Source organism: Canis lupus, chromosome 22 (assembly GCF_048164855.1).
Source record: "Canis lupus baileyi chromosome 22, mCanLup2.hap1, whole genome shotgun sequence".
Lineage (NCBI taxonomy): Eukaryota > Metazoa > Chordata > Mammalia > Carnivora > Canidae > Canis > Canis lupus.
The window spans coordinates 43713115-43724341 of NC_132859.1; positions in this window are offsets into that span (position 1 = coordinate 43713115).

Genomic DNA, 11227 nt, shown 5'->3' on the forward strand with positions numbered 1-11227 from the left:
ATACTCTGGGTATAGAGGATATTTCAGGCTTCTCCATCACTGAAGAAGCCATCTCAAATTATCTCAAATGATCAGATCCTTCACTTTGGGAAAACCAGCTGAACCAGTCTCTCAGGAACTTCTCCCTGAAGACAGAAATGCAGGAAAATTCTCCATAAGTCCCCCTCACATAAGCCCTTCAAATCAGATGTGATTGATCTGTCCCTCATGGTAGGCAGGACTCTAGCATTCTAATAGGGCCTGGGGGCCTAAGGTGAGGCCAGGAAGGCACTCTAACACTAGCATGACTCTGAGAGTGATGGCCTCATTAAATTGCATATCCTGGGTGCTTTGCTTTTGCCTCACTGTACTGCCAACCCTGGTTCACATGCCAGGTCTACTACTGACAGGCCATGTGGACCAGGACTAATCCATCATCCTCTTTGGGCCTCAGTTTATTCATCTGAGAAGTTGAAGTGGAGGACTTAAATCAGTGTTTCTCAATAGTGACCCATGAACCTAAACTAATCCTTAATTGTCAGATTCATAGAACCTTTACCAAATATCCTAACTTCTTAAAATGTATAAACTGATTTTTGAAAAAAGATTTTATTTATTTATTTGAGGGGGGAAGGTGAAGAGGAAGAGGGGAGAGAAATTCTTAAGCAGACTCCATGCTGAGCACGGAGCCTTATTCGGTGCTGGATCCCAGGACCCTGAGATCACGACCTGAGCTGAAACCAAGAGTTGGACTCTTAAACATCTGTGCTACCCAGGTGCCCCTACAAATTGATTTTTTTTTAAACCTGCCTCATGAGAACTTAATGTATGACTATAGAATTAGTAGATATGTTCAGTATTCTCCATATGACTCAGCCTTCTTAAAGAAACTGCTTTTTTTTTTTTAATTTTTATTTATTTATGATAGTCACAGAGAGAGAGAGGCGCAGAGACACAGGCAGAGGGAGAAGCAGGCTCCATGCACCGGGAGCCCAATGTGGGATTCGATCCCGGGTCTCCAGGATCGTGCCCTGGGCCAAAGGCGGGCGCCAAACCGCTGCTCCACCCAGGGATCCCAAGAAACTGCTTTATCTTATGTACAGCTTTGTAGGGGTTTCCCCAGGAACTATTCTAACTTTGGCTCCCTGCCCTGACCAAAGGTGATCAAACCAGAGGTAGACCACTGAAAGATGAACCAATCTATAGCCTGGATGGAGCCAAGTAGATTATTCCTTTCAAGCCACGGGCATTGTAGAGCCCCTATAGTCAATAATGGTGTGCAGTCCAGTGGTCAAATCAGACAGATAGAAGTTGGTGGCTATGGGGCACATGTGCAAGCAGGGGAAGCTGTTTACAAGAAGGAGGAGGCAGAGAGAAGCATGATGAGTAAGTCCTATAGTCCATGAAAGATAACAAACTACTTAGCTTTTGAAAGATGTAGAGGATCCTCAGTTCCCAACTTTCCTGTTCTAGCACCAACATGAGTCATGAACTATCCTCCCATTCTTGATATGAGTCCCTTACACAAACTACAGCCAAAGAAATTGTAATTAAAGTGGAGGAAAGGATAAACTCTTCAACAATATAATTGATTGCTATACTTGGGAAAAGATAGGATTCCTGCCTCATATGTAAAGAAAAAATTCCAGAGGGATTAAAAAATAATGTTAAAGAAGAGAATTTTAAAAATGTGTATTCCCAAACAACACTCATTTCTATACTGCCTACAAAAGACTCATTTTGGACCTAAAGACACCCACAGATTGAAAGTGAGGGGATGGAGTGGGACGCCTGGATGGCTCAGCAGTTGAGCATCTGCCTTCAGCTCAGGGTGTCATCTCGATCTGGGGATCGAGTCCTGCATCGGGCTCCCTGTGAAGAGCCTGCTTCTCCCTCTGCCTCCCTCTCTGTGTCTCCCATGAATAAATAAATAAAATCCTTATAAAAAAAGAAAGAAAGTGAGGGGATGAGAAATATTTATTATGCAAAAGGATGTCAAAACAAACCTGGAGTTGACATTCTTCTGCCAGACAAACTAGACTTTAAGCCAGACTGTAACAAGGGATGAAGAAGGACCCTATATGATAATTAAGGGGTCTATCCAACAAAAAGACCTAAAAATTGTAAGTATTTATGCCTCCAACATAGGAGTACCCAAATATATAAAGCAACCAATAACAAACATGATGTTTGTTTGAGTTCATTGATAATAATACAATAATAGTAGGGGAGTTTAATATCCCAGTTATATCAATGCGCAGATCATCAAACAGAAAATCAATAAGGAAACAATGGCTTTCAATGACACACTGGGCCAAATGGACTTAAAGAGATATATTCAGAGCATTCCATCCTAAAGCAGCAGAATACACATTCTTTTCAAGTGTACATGGGAATTCTCCAGAATAGATCACATACTAGGTTACAAATCAGGCCTCAACAAATACAAAAAGATTGAGATCATACTATGTGTATTTTCTGACCACAACACTATTAAACTTGAAGTCAACCACAAGAAAAATCTGGAAACACCACAAACACATGGAGGTTAAACAACATGCTACTAAATAAACAATGAATGGGTCCACCAGGAAATCAAAGAAGAGGGATGCCTGGGTGGCTCAGTGGTTGAGCATCTGCTTTTGGCTCAGGTCATGATCCTAGAGTGCTGGGACTGAGCCCCTCACTGGGCTCACCTAGAGGAGCCTGCTTCTCCCTCTGCCTATGTCTCTGTCTCTCTCTCTGCCTCTCATGAATAAATAAATAAAATCTTTAAAAAAAAAAAAAGGAAAAAAAAAGGAAATCAAAGAAGTAATTTTTTTAAATACATGGAAACAAGTGAAAATGAAAACACAATGGTCCAAAACCTTTGAGATGCAGCAAAAGCTGTCCTAAGAGGCTGGTATATAGCAATATAGGCCTATCTCAAGAAGAAAGATAAATCTCAAATGACCTAGCCTATATGTAAAGGAGCTAAAAAAGAACAATAAATTAAGCTTGAAGCCATCAGAAGGAAGAAAATAAAAAAAGATTAGAGCAGAAATAAATGATATAGAAACTAAAAAACAATAGAACAGATCAATGAAATCAGGAAATGCTTCTTTGAAAAAATTAGTAAAATTGATAAACCCTAGCCAGATTTATCAAAAAGAAAAGAGAAAGTACCTAAATAAATAAAATCATGAATGAGAGAGAAAAACTAACAACTAGCACAATGGTGGTGATTAATTCAGGCAAGAATCATCAATGGATACTAAGTCAAATAAATGGAAGTTTAATGAGATGAGAATACTGACATGGTTTAAGAGTACCTTTTCACAAAATACTTATCAAGTTCAAAGAGAAAAGTGATGACTTAATGTGGAAAAACCTAGAGGACAACAAATTTACCAAGTGATCAAGATTAACATCACCAGTAGTCGAATAGGTCAATATCAAGAGCTTCCTTATGTGATGTAGTGGGAAGAGCATCCCTTCATTATATTCCTCCCAAGAATGCATGTCTGAGTCCTGTCCTGAGGAAACCAGGCCAAGCTACATCCTACAGAATGAAAGGTCTATACTCTTCAAAACTTTTAAGGTTGTAAGGACAGGAAGAGACTAAAGAACTGTTCTAAGTTGAAGGAGACAAAAAACGTGATTATTAGGTGAAAAGCACGAACCAAACAGGAAAGAGACATCATTGAATAGTTGGTGAAATTTGAATGGTCTTTGGATAGGATGTCAGTGTTATATCAATGCTGATTTCAGATTTCCTGATCTTGAGGGTCATATTTAGGAAGGGTCACACTGAAGATTCTGGGAGTTTAGGGCATCATGTTACAAAGATATAGATTTATGTGGTTTTCATTTTGTAATTGAGATACTATATAAACAAATTACATGTATATGACATTTATCATTATAATACCTAAATACAGATTATATAATTTTGTCTTTCAGTCCTATCTACTTTTCAGTCCTATCTACTATTTTTTCCAGTTTATTTTTTTTTTCCAGTTTAACAAATATATCTAATTTCTTGGAATTCCTACTTGCCACTTTTTCCATAACCATCTGTTTTTGTTTTACAAATAGAATATGTTCTCAATTCTCCCTCTAGTTCTGGACACTGCCAATTGCACATGCCACAAGTACCTCAATATCAGCCTGATCAAAAAGGAACTCTCCATCTTCATGCTTTCAAGTCTGTAGATCCTGCAGTCTCAGAGGCCACTGAAAACAACAGCTTCCTCTCTGAGTGCCATGGGGAGCCAATGAAGGGTTTTGAGTAGAGAAGTGACATGATTAAATTTGCTTTTCATAAAAATCAGCCTATCTATCTCCATTGAGAATAGACTGTAAGGACGCCATGGAAGAAGCAGAGCTCAGGTAGAAGTAGGATGAAAAATTATCCTAGTTTTCTGTGGGGCTGAGGGGGTTTCCTGAGACTGAACTTCGAATGAGAAAATCAGGCAAACTGGAAAGAAGTGATCATTCTAGTAAGGATGTTATTACAGAAGGCCCAGGTGTGAAATGATTGTTGTATGGCATAGGTGACTACAAGGTGTCATATTCTGGATATAAAATGAGTATATTATATAATGTATAATGCATGAGATGTGTCATATGAGAAAAAGAGAGGCTTCTCATGTTCTTAGGTAGAATGCTAGGAAAGCTCATTACTGTTTTCTGTAACAGAACCAAGGACTATGGGAGGAGCCATTTGGGAAGAGGGATGTTGAGATGAGGAGCTCAATGTTGAACCTATTAAACATGTGATGTCTTTTGACATCCAAAAGGAAATATGAAATAGGCAGTTATATTCACGAAGTCTTGAGATCAGAGGAGACAAGTTGGGGCTGTAGATATTATATATAGATGGTCTTCAAAAAGAAGTTCATGAAGAGTGTAGATAAGAGTTCAAGAACTTAGTCCTAGAGACTCCAGCATTAAGAGGGTGGACAGTGGAGGGTGAACGAGCTATGGAGAGTGAAGAGGAGTTGCCAGTAAGATTGGAGGTCAACCAGGGGAATGTGAGGGCTTGAAGCCAAGTGATGACAGTGTTCAAAGAGGAGTGATTGCCTGCATCTGACTTAAGATGGGATCTGAGAATCAAGCATTGGATTTAGTTATAAGGAGATCATTGTTGATCTTGACAAGATTTATCTTGGCAAAATGGTGAGGGCAAAATCTTTGATTAAGACAGAATGGAGATGAAGAATCAGAGGCAACTAGTTTAGACAAGTTTTTCAAGTTCATCTGCAAAGGGAGGATGAGAGAAAGGCAGTACCTGGAGGGGAAAGGCAGAGGATTGTTTGTTGTGTTTCAAGACATGAAAATACCTGCCTGTTTGCATGCTGATGGGAATGATACAGTAGAGAGGGGAAGATGATACAGGACAGAGGGGAGGCAGAGGTGAAGCCACATCCCTAGGATGGAGAGAAAAGATGGGATCTAGGGCATAGGGGAAGGAGCTGGGCTGCTCTAAGAGCAGGGACAATGACTTCATGGTAAGAGGAAGACAGAGGATCAGGTGATTGGGTAGATATGGTGTTGGGAGCTCATGCGAATTCTCTTCTAACTCTTCTAATTCTCAGGGAAATCAAGGTGGCCTGCTGTGGGTGAGGATGAGGGAGGCCATACTGGAGGTCAGAAAAGAGAGATAGAGATATACAAACATTGTTTATAGGAGGAAGGGAGTGAGTTACTGAATAGCACGCTGGGTCACTTGAGGTTTTGGTAGGCACGAACTTAGAGACCAGTCAGCAATTTAAAACTTTCAGTTCCCTGAATTATTTTTGTTTGTTTTTTTTTTTTTCTGTTTGTTCATCTTGGTCCTTCATCAATTTTGTTGTTGATTTTGCAGAGACGTCTGGTGGTTAGTCATTGCCTATTCACGATTGAAACAAAGGGCTAGGTTAATTCATGTAGGTGACTGAGATACAATCTTGTTGGAAAGACCCTCCAAGTGCTGCATAGACTAAATGGAAGTAGACCTGCAACTAGACACAAGTGGTCAGGCCTCAGAATAAGGTATTCAAACTCAATCTAAACAGCCTCTGGTAGTTAGATAATAGATAGATAGATGATAGATAGATAGATAGATAGATAGATAGATAGATAGATAGATTATATATTGTAACAGCAGTAAATGTCACCTGCAAAGAAAGGAGTATCAGACCGTTATCAGCAACCCAGGAGGCTAGAAGCCAAACACCAAGCCTTCAAAATTCTAGAGGTCTAGACCCAGCTCCATTACCAATACAACTGGCGAGTAGTGTAAACACACTTTTCACAGTATTGGGATGTATCCCAACAAAATAAGGGAATAAACAGAGGCAGAAAAGGGTAAGAAATAAGGAATCCCTCTCAGGAGAGCAATGAAGGGAAATTCTAGGAGAGGTTTACTTTTAGTTACTCCTGCTTGCATACCTTTCCTTAGATTTGAATGTCAACCTTGTGCATTTATCACTCTTACAACTGTTAAAAACAAAAGAAATAATAGGCCCAAGGTAGTCATTTGCCCCCAGGGTAGCAAATCAAGACTTAATTGTAGTTTCAACCTCTCCCAGGAGTGGAATTTTAAACCAATCAGTCTGGCATTTCCTGGTCAGCATGAATGAGGTCATCTGCCTGATAAGACCCCAAACTTCCCCCAAGAGAAGGTAATCATGCTTTAAATAATCCTTTTTTTTTTCTTTTGCTAATAATCTCCTTGTTCTACCCTCCTTCCTATAAAAGCCTTCCATTTTTTGCATTTTGTTTTTTTTAAGATATTTATTTATTTGAGAGAGAGAGAGAGCATGCAAACACACACACACACACAGGAGCAGGGGAGAGGGGCAGAAGGAGAGGAAGAAGCAGGCTCTCCACTGAGCAAGGACCCTGGGATCATGACCTGAGTCAAAGGCAGACGCTTAACTGACTGAGCTACCCAGGTGCCCCATTTTGTACAGCTCCTTGGAGAGCCTGTCTATTAGGTGTCTTAAATTAGCCTGTCCTATGACTAGGAGTCTACTGTATTCACAAATTGTTGGATAAGGCCAATTAGGTCTCAAGGTAACTCAGCTGAATTTTTGTGGGTTTTTTTTTCTGGGGCAGGGGTGGGTGGTGGGGGGGCTAGTGAGTTAATACCCACCAATCCCCCCCCACCCTCAAGTAATTACATTCCGGGCTTTCACTTTTTCTTCCAGTTCTGAATCCTTCTGGTTTTTTCCTCTTACGAGAGAAAAGTCAAAGTAGACTTAAGGTCATCAAAAACAAAAAAACATTGGCCAAGGGCTCATTACTTGTTTGTCTTAGATTTTTTGCGGCCACGAAACTCCATCATATTTCTGTGTGGTCTCCAATCCAGGTACATGTTCACTGCCACTTATAAAGTGAAGGATATAAATGAGGGTATATCAGCTGCTATAGTGAATAGATTTTGTGAAGTGCCTTCTGTTTTAATGCTTTAAGTTTATTACATTTTGTTGACTCCTGGCATTCTACTTTCCTAGATTATAAAAAGCCCTGTGTATGCAATTTGATTTAAAAATGTGCCAATGCTCTATTCTGTTCCATTAATCTATGTGTCTGTTTTTGTGCCAGTACCACACTGTCTTGATGACCACAGCTTTGTAGTACAACCTGAAATCTGGCATTGTGATGCCCCCAGCTATGGTTTTCTTTTTTAATATTCCCCTGGCTATCCGGGGTCTTTTCTGATTCCACACAAATCTTAAGATGATTTGTTCCAACTCTCTGAAGAAAGTCCATGGTATTTTGATAGGGATTGCATTAAACGTGTAAATTGCCCTGGGTAACATTGACATTTTCACAATATTAATTCTTCCAATCCATGAGCATGGAATATTTTTCCATCTCTTTGTGTCTTCCTCAATTTCTTTCAGAAGTGTTCTATAGTTTTTAGGGTATAGATCCTTTACATCTTTGGTTAGCTTTATTTCTAGGTATCTTATGCTTTTGGGTGCAATTATAAATGGGATTGACTCCTTAATTTCTCTTTCTTCAGTCTCATTGCTAGTGCATAGAAATGCCACTGATGTCTGGGCATTGATTTTGCATCCTGCCACACTGCTGAATTGCTGTATGAGTTCTAGCAATCTTGGGGTGGAGTCTTTTGGGTTTTCTATGTACGGCATCATGTCATCTGCAAAGAGGGAGAGTTTAACTTCTTTTTTGCCAATTTGAATGCCTTTTATTTCTTTTTGTTGCCTGATTGCTGAGGCTAGGACTTCTAGTACTATGTTGAATAGCAGTGGTGAGAGTAGACATCCCTGTCGTGTTCCTGATCTTAGGGGAAAGGCTCCCAGTTTTTTCCCCATTGAGAATGATATTTGCTGTGGGCTTTTTGTAGATGGCTTTTAAGATGCTGAGGAATATAGAAGTGGACCCTCAACTTTATGGTCAACTAATATTCGACAAAGCAGGAAAGACTATCCACTGGAAAAAAGACAGTCTCTTCAATAAATGGTGCTGGGAAAGTTGGACATCCACATGCAGAAGAGTGAAACTAGACAATTCTCTTACACCATACACAAAGATAAACTCAAAATGGATGAAAGATCTAAATGTGAGACAGGATTCCATCAAAATCCTAGAGAAGAACACAGGTAACACCCTTTTTGAATTTGGCCACAGCAACTTCTTGCAAGACACATCCATGAAAGCAAGAGAAACAAAAGCAAAAATGAATTATTGGGACTTCATCAAGATAAAAAGCTTCTACACAGCAAAAGAAATACTCAACAAAACTAAAAGACAACCTATAGAATGGGAGAAGATATTTGCAAATGACCTATCAGATAAAGGGCTACTATCCAAGATCTATAAAGAACTTAAAATCAACAGCAAAGAAACAAACAATCCAATCATGAAATGGGCAAAAGACATGGACAGAAATTTCACAGAGGAAGACATAGACATGGCCAACACGCACATGAGAATATGCTCCGCATCACTTGCCATCAGGGAAATACAAATCAAAACCACAATGAGATCCCACCTCACACCAGTGAGAATGGGGACAACTAACAAGATAGGAAACAACAAATGTTGGAGAGGATGTGGAGAAAGGGGAACCCTCTTACACTGTTGGTGGGAATGTGAACTGGTGCAGCCACTCTGGAAACCCTGTGGAGGTTCCTCACAGAGTTAAAAATAGACCTGCCCTACGACCCAGCAATTGCACTGTTGGGGATTTACCCCAAAGATACAGATGCAGTGAAATGGCAGGACACCTGCACCCCGATGTTTCTAGCAGCAATGTCCACAATAGCCAAACTGTGGAAGGAGCCTCAGTGTCCACTGAAAGATGAATGGATAAAGAAGATGTGGTCTATGAATACAATGGAATATTCCTCAGCCATTAGAAATGACAAATACCCACCATTTGCTTCAACGTGGATGGACCTGGAGGGTATGATGCTGAGTGAAGTAAGTCAATTGGAGAAGGACAAACATTATATGGTCTCATTCATTTGGGGAATATAAGAATTAGTGAAAGGGAATAAAGGGAAAGGAGAGAAAATGAGCGAAAATATCAGTGAGGGTGACAAAACATGAGACACCTAACTCTGGGAAACGAACAAGGGGTAGTGGAAGGGGAGTGGGGGGGGGTTTGGGGTGACTGGGTGATGGGCAATGAGGGGGGCACTCGGCGGGATGAGCACTGGGTGTTATGCTATATGTTGGCAAACTGAACTCCAATAAAAAATTTTTTTAAAAAATAAAAGGTTTCATTTGCCTAAATAAATAAATAAAAATGTGCTAATGCTGGGGCACATGGGTGGCTCAGTTGGTTAAGTTTCTGACTCTTGATTTCATATCAGGTCATGATGTCAGGGTCATGGGAATGGAGCCCCAAGTTGGGCTCTGAGCTCATGGGGAATCTGCTTGAGATTCTCTCCTCTTCCTCATCCTCTGCTCCTCCCTGCCTCAAATAAATATTTTTTTAAATGTGCCAATGCCTATACATTAACAAGTTTTTTAAACATAAAACTGCATAAAACATTTAATTTATTGTCTTTGGGGATATTTGATATATCACCAGTGTATCACAACTGAGCCATTAATTGTTTCATCTACATTCTCATGACACTGCTGAGGAATCAGCTGTTGAGAAATGTGCACGTTCCTACAACAGCTGTATTCAGTCTGTCAACACTTCCATCATTCACAATGTTTATCTTCTTAGTAGTGGTGACTGGTTTTGTTTTGTCTTTAATCTCAAAGCTTTTATGGCTGCCTAAATGAAATACATTCCTGGAATTCTGCCCTCATAGCTTTTCATTGGTGACTATCTTCGAGACCCTCTTGCAGCAACTTGAGCTCCAGGTGACACCAGATTTTTGTTCTTCAACAGACTTGATACAGTGACAAGATCTGAGGTGGACTTCTGGGGGTGGTTGGGGGTCAGTGAGAAACACAGGCATGGTATCCCTCGAGGCCTTTTGAGTTCATGGTCTTTCTTGCCATTTCTGAGGGCCATTTGGCTCTCAGTCCTGAGCTCTGTGCCCTGCACCGAGCTCCCCATCTAATTGGCTCTCCTCCCCAGGGCAGGTCAGATTGAGCTGGCAGCAGGTTCCTCCCAGAGCCAAGTGAGCTACCAGGTGGTTCTGGTTGGAGCCAGGCTCATAGCCCTTCGGATCGCAATTCCCAGGTTTTTCAGTGGGAAATCTCAACCTTTGCCATGTTAGGAATCATTCGTGGTTATGGCTGGAGTTGTCTGGGTCCAGTTTAAAAACCCAACTGGGGGATCCCTGGGTGGCGCAGCGGTTTAGCGCCTGCCTTTAGCCCAGGGTGCGATCCTGGAGACCTGGGATCGAATCCCACATCGGGCTCCCAGTGCATGGAGCCTGTTTCTCCCTCTGCCTGTGTCTCTGCCTCTCTCTCTCTCTCTCTGTATCTCTCATGAATAAATAAATAAAATCTTTTAAAAAAAAAAAAAAACCCAACTGGGTTCAGCAGGAGGCCTCAGGTGAATAAAATTTGTTTCAATGGGATGCTTTGTATCTAAAGAACTGAGCATGCCATCTTCTGGCACCTGTGCTTACCATAGTCCTGGCAGGGTGGGAGGCAGGCGAGGGGACCAGCATCAGAGTAGGGGACCATCTGCAGGGTGACAGAGTGCTGGACCCACGGTGGGCCCGTGTACCCATACGCCCAGGCCTGTGCACGCCAGCTGCTCTGGGATACCCAGGCTGAGGAGGCAGTGGCTGGGGAAGGCTGGTGAGGTCAGCAGAAGGAGGATCAGAGGCCGCAG